We start from the raw sequence: 6,124 nt of genomic DNA on the forward strand, positions 1-6,124 counted from the left end.
AGAGAAACCACTAAAACGTGCTGGATACCGACCCCCCAGGCCCAGAATTGAATTGCCCTAGGGGTTATTTGACCCCCCAACTCCTCTACTCAACCACAGCCTAAAACAATAATACTCCCAAGAGTACAAAAACAAGGATTATGATTTGTTTCAGCTTCATTGAGTTGAAGAGGTTAAATTCTTCTCTTTTAAATGCTTTAACAGAATTAAAGTGCAGTCAAAAAAATTAAAATAAAATCTAAAGTGTAGTATCAGCTTTTGTCCACTGGATGGCACCAAATCTCCACGTACCCTTTTCTTCTGAAAGCATTTTTTTTTTCATGTCTTTGTACACTGGGTGGTGTTGTTATCCCATCATGTGGTTGCTGTGGTGGTGATGGTTTCTGTTGGAGATTGCCTATCAAAGCTGAATTAATTAACTCACAGTTTTGGATGTTTGCTGCTGCTCCTTTAAAATAACCAGATTTCACACCTTAAAAGGTGAGAACCGGACTGAAATGACTTTCATTCTTCTAACAGATTCATCTTGCAACTTTGAACTGAAATGAACTGACAGGGTGACTCTAATTTTTATCAAATTATTTTATAAATGATTGTGTACACAACTTCATCTGCCCCTAAACTGTAGAAAACAACATGAAAAGTAAACAAATAAGTTTGTGTGTCAAAAGTGTTCATTCTTTAGCTTCAAGTTTCTTGTCTGAACAACTATTGACCATATATGGATTTTCTTTATACTATTCCTGCGTAAACACAACATGTACAACTCATACAGCTAGACTGTATGTAGTTTTTTATGTATTCAGTTCCTTAATGCATTTTTATTCAGTGTTTTTTAGTTATTCCACTTCTAATCCCAGATTTGGACATGTTCCTAGAGAAAATTAATATTTTTACCATATTGGTGAATTGGTTAATAAAAGTGTGGTGCACTTCTAATGTATTGCTCGTTAGCTGACTTATGTGGAGAACACATAATTGGAAACAAAACTATCACAAACAGCAAATTTGAACTTGAACATTACTGTTATTTATATTTGGTACGTTAGAAATAACAATAAATCTGAACACGATAAAAACAAAAGGCTGTGGATCTTTATGTAACGGGCCAAATCACATACAGTCTGATGTGGTTTATGCTTCTCAATAATACCAGGATTAGGTTTACATGTGTCTGTAGCCATCTGTTCCCACACTTATACAATATCTGCACATGTTCAGACTGACTTTGGGTGGGTGTGGGGGGATATAATACAATGCAAACCTGATCAGCAGTGTTCTGGGTTAGTTCAGCGGTTTGTTTTAAATGTGCCAACACCCATAAACCTGTTTCGATGACTTTCTTGTGAAAAACAGTGAGCATCCTTTCTCTAATCTGCATCTTTCTGCAGCTTTGTCACACATGCACACCAGTCTTGCAAAAGCATTGTTCAATCCTTAAACTATAGAACATCCCCATTAACGTATTTGTTCTGTTTCCTTTTGAGTATAATTGTACTGGTGTGTGTTTTTTTCTGTTATTAAAAAAACACATATACAAAGGTAACTCGTTTTTTTCTGTTGTGGTTCACCACAGGGTGTAGCCTCTTTAGTTCAACTAAGTAAAAGCATGCTGCAAACCTCTTTAGGGTTTTATTTCCCTGTGTGACGCCATGCAGGAAGCTACTAAACACTGCCCCTCTTTGCTTGTGCTACTTTGACTAGCATGTGTTGATAATAGCAGCCCTTGTCTCATGCGCTGTAATCAAATTGGGTGATTTGACTGCCTTTTCATTCATGCATGAACATTTATATAAGAGGGTTTAAAAGTAATTCCGAGCAGAGTATAAATACAATAAATGGGTCACCCCTTAGCTGTATAAACATCCAGCTTGCACCTGCATGTTATTTTTTAATTCTTACGCTTCATGTCCGCATGCAGCCTTTTTTTTCTGCATCAAATGGCCAGCAGAGGTTACACATGCGACAAGGACCATGATTATTATTTATGAGCTGAGAGTCAAACATGCCAAGGTCTGGTTTTTAATTGGTCAGTATCAACCCACAGTGTTTCATACTGTTTTCACCTTCAGTCAAGAGAGCAAAAAGCTCCTCTTTAAAATTCAAATTCATGTTGCATTTGAGCTTTTAATTTTCTTGACTGACTGGCCCAACTAAACTTTTATCCATTTGTTTCTACTTTAATGTCTCACCCTCTTTGCACTATTTCAATTGCTTTTATTATCTATTTATCCATGGTGTTTTTACATTTCTTATGTACTGTGTACAGCGCCTTGGGCTCGCTGACAGGGTTGCAGAAGGCGCTTTATAAATAAAGCTTTGAACTGAATTGAATTAAACTTGCTGAGTCTGTTAACTGCATCCTCTAACAATCAACTGTACGTTATACATCTGCTGGACTGAATAAAATTAAAAGCAATGTGATGAAAATGAGTGATTATGAAATAAGACAGTATGACTTGCTTTATCTATGATGACGAGAGAATTCTTGCTCGAAGCAGATTGAACAAAGGAAGGACTGTTAGATAGATGGAGCAACTCCTGATTAGTGATTGGATATTTTTAGCAGGGACTGTGCAGTCAGTTACCCTAGCAACACAAACCTTCAATCAAGAAAGAAAACAAAGTGGAAACAACTATCTTGTACAAAAGTGATAAAAGACGATATGGCGTTCACTCAAACTGACATGAAAGCCCAAAGCATTAATAATTAGTTTATATATGGGTGTTTCTGTCTAATTGTGTTTCATACTTGTAGGTGATTGAGGTAAATAAAATGTAGGCATTTAGTGCTCTAATTTGTTATTATTAACGACTTCCTTGGCTGTGCTCTATAAAACCTCACAGGGAGTTTTTTTCTAACCACTGATAGCTGCACTATTTAGCCACTCCATCAAAGTCACGTTTTCACACTTTTGTTGTTTTTTTCTGAATGAAATCTTCAAAATGAAAATGTCATCTTTTTCTTGCTAAATATAAAGCTTCACTTACCTCTAAAAATGGTTAGAAAAACAAATTGCTGGTGCAAAAAGTGCCCAACACTTGTGCATAAGTCATCTTTTTTTTAAGTAACTAGTTTGCATCCACCAGTGATGATCCGTATCTCCAAAGTAACATATTATTTATGGAGTCTAATAAATTAGGAGAATAATTTGTCCAGAAATGTTTGTTACTTTCTCTTCTTGACCAGGGCCCTTAATGAGACATATAGGCTAATTAGATTTAGAGCTGTGCTAAAAGCGCTAGAGCTAATCTCAACACGTTGCCTGACAGCGGAGTCACGGCAGTTAAGTGTTGTTCTCAGTAAGGAGGCTGCTCGACTCTTCTTAAGGACAACATCTCTGAGAGTTGGGCTGCAGGGTTTTGGGAGCATTCCAGACCAGAGCTGACTATTCTTGGGAATGTGACTGTAGTGGCCTCAGAAGTGTGGTCCAATAGGATTGAGTGTGGGCTGATGATGCATTGATGATGCACCTTTTACCTGAATGGATCTTAAATCCTGTCTAAATATTCCTCCCAGAACCTTAGTAAACACAAAAAAGACTGCTCAGCTTTTCCAAACCACCACGGTCCACTTGTGTCTGCTTTAGAAACACAACTGTCTGAGCTTCCATGAAAGTCAAACCTTTATGATGAGTTGATTTTTAACTGGAAAAGAACTTTTCTTATATTAGAGTTTTGCTAATGTTTATGCCATTTCTAAACATTTATGTATAAATCCATGAAGTTGTCATGAGCCGGGGTGAGTACTCCTTTTCTCTTAACCATCTGTGAGTCCCTTGCCAGGAGAGGGAGTGGCCCAGCTGTTCCTGATCAGCAATCAGCAGGGTGTTTCCTATTTAAGGTGGATGGAGGACACATTTCGACCCTGGAAGATTGCCTCAGTTTTGGTAGTAGCCAGCCACTCGAGTTACCACTAGTATTTCTTGGATTAATGGTATTCGTAGTGTTTTGCTCTTAGTATTTTTGGATGTTGACCTTTCTTGCTTCGCCTGGAGCTGATTTGGATTTTTTACCCTTCAGGATTCCTGTCGGCCTCTTTGGATTCTTACCTCTACTCCAGGTTTTGGGTATTCAGCACGCGGACCATATCACCAACCTCCATAACCCACCTCTCATCTCAACCCAGTGCCCCATCCACCAGGATGCCCCGCTTCTCTCCACCTGTGCTCCCTCTCCTGCGCTTCCCCCGGCTCACTACCTCTCCCTCCTCCAGCCAACATATGCACGCCCCACAGTAAGTCCTGCTGAACACCTCTGCCTACAATGGACTTCTGAATCTGAACCTATGCTCACCTGTGTTCTCCCTCCTCCAGACGCCGAGCTGTCGTAGCGGTTCTCCAATCAGACTTATCTGAGCATCCTAAGTTCCTCCTTTATAAATAAATCATTTTACTATCTGTTTTTGGTCTGTGTTGCATTCTGCATGTCTTGGGTTAGATACCTTCCTCCAAACATGACTAAAGTTTGCATTTAGTTGCATAAACTATGAATTGAGCTGCATCTTTTGAAATTATCTTTTGATTTACCTTTCAAAGGGCCAAAAAACGGAATTTTATCTTCCAGATGTGAGTAAAAGTTAGTGATCCACAGATCAATGGGTGCATTCAATGTTGGACATTGGATGGGAATGGAAAACCACCTGGAATCAAGCCATGCTACTGAGCCACAGTATTTCCTGTGGCGGTAATCCCTGGATTTTACGAGACCGTGAGGGTTATGGAGATGAAAACATGAAGCTGTTTTGTTTCTCTTTTGCATATCAGGTCTGTTTAATAAGATCTGGAAGGTGAGGCAGCTGGACCTCCGCTGTAAAATTAGGAAAACATGCAAAAGCAGAATGGCCCTGTGAAGCAAATCTGTCCATGTATGTAATTTATTGCATTACATTAATTTGCTAAATGATTTACTCTAGATGTTGACCATTTACAGTGTAGCTACTTTTATGGCATTAACAGTTCAGAGTTGTTGGTCAGTAAAGTCAGATCATAAAGCTGTATCACTGAAACTAAAGCTGGATTTTATTAGCCAGTAATTGATGACATTTTTTGCACAGATACCAGCAAACCAATATTTCACACATAAAATTACTCAACAAGAATGTTGTTGCATTGATTTTGACTGTGACACTAATAAGAAATGTGTTTTGATTGTAAAATTGACAGTTATGGTGGTTTTTGTTAGGCAATTCAGTTGCCTGTGGCAAAAACAACCAGTTGTACTTTCAAAAAATACTTTTAAAGAGTTTTATTAAAATCTTTCAAGAAGTTCTTAAGATTTTTCACTAACAGCTAGACAAGGTGTGTCCAACAGGTTTATAATGTTTTAAACAAATGTATTGTGTGATGAATAGCAATTAGAGCAGGGATGTCCATCCATCCATTTTCAGCCGTTTATCTGGAGTCGGGTCAGGGGGGCAGCAGCCTAAGCAGAGGCCCAGACTTCCCTCTCCCCATCCACTTGGGCCAGCTCCTCCGAGGGAATCCCAAGGCGTTCCCTGGCCAGCCGAGAAGCATAGTCCCTCCATTGTGTCCTAGGTCTTCCTTTTAGTCTCCTCCCGGTTGATTGTGCCTGGAAAACCTCACCAGGGAGGCATCCTGTGCAGATGCCCGAGGCACCCAACTGGCTCCTCTCAATGTGGAGGAGCAGAGGGTCTACTCCGAGCCCCTCCCAGATGACCGAGCTTCTCACCCTATTTTTAAGGGAGAGCCCAAACAGCCTGCGCAGAAAACTCATTTCAGCCACTTGTATCGCAATCTTTTTTTTTTTTTTTTTTGGTTGCTACACAATGCTTGTGACCATAGATGAGGGCTGGAACGTTGATCAAATGATAAATCGAAAGCTTTGCCTTCCAGCTCAGCTCTCTCTTCACCTCGACACCTAGATGCAGAACCTATTGATCTCATGCTCCATCTTTCCCTCACTCGTAAACAAGAAATCTGGAGATCACTAACTTAAGAAGCCAACAGGACCACATCATCTGCAGAAAGCAGGGATGTCCAAACTTTTAAAAATTATGGCCAAAATCATCAAGTTGATGAGCCTTGGAAAATGTCCTTCTCAGTGTGTTTGAAGATCAAAAACAGAAATAAATGTGACACACTCATCTTCTTCCTGTACTCTG

General features: G+C 39.5%; 1 long non-coding RNA gene across 1 annotated transcript; it reads left to right on the forward strand.

Annotated features, from left to right (window-relative positions):
• Positions 1–3,837: 3,837 nt before the first annotated feature.
• LOC139071617 (uncharacterized) lies at positions 3,838–4,400 on the forward strand. Its single transcript, XR_011521465.1, has 3 exons — positions 3,838–3,937; positions 4,024–4,237; positions 4,317–4,400. It is a non-coding gene; the product is annotated as an uncharacterized lncRNA (long non-coding RNA).
• The last annotated feature ends 1,724 nt before the right edge of the window (positions 4,401–6,124 follow it).

This window comes from Nothobranchius furzeri, chromosome 9 (assembly GCF_043380555.1).
Source record: "Nothobranchius furzeri strain GRZ-AD chromosome 9, NfurGRZ-RIMD1, whole genome shotgun sequence".
In the NCBI taxonomy this organism is placed as follows: domain Eukaryota; kingdom Metazoa; phylum Chordata; class Actinopteri; order Cyprinodontiformes; family Nothobranchiidae; genus Nothobranchius; species Nothobranchius furzeri.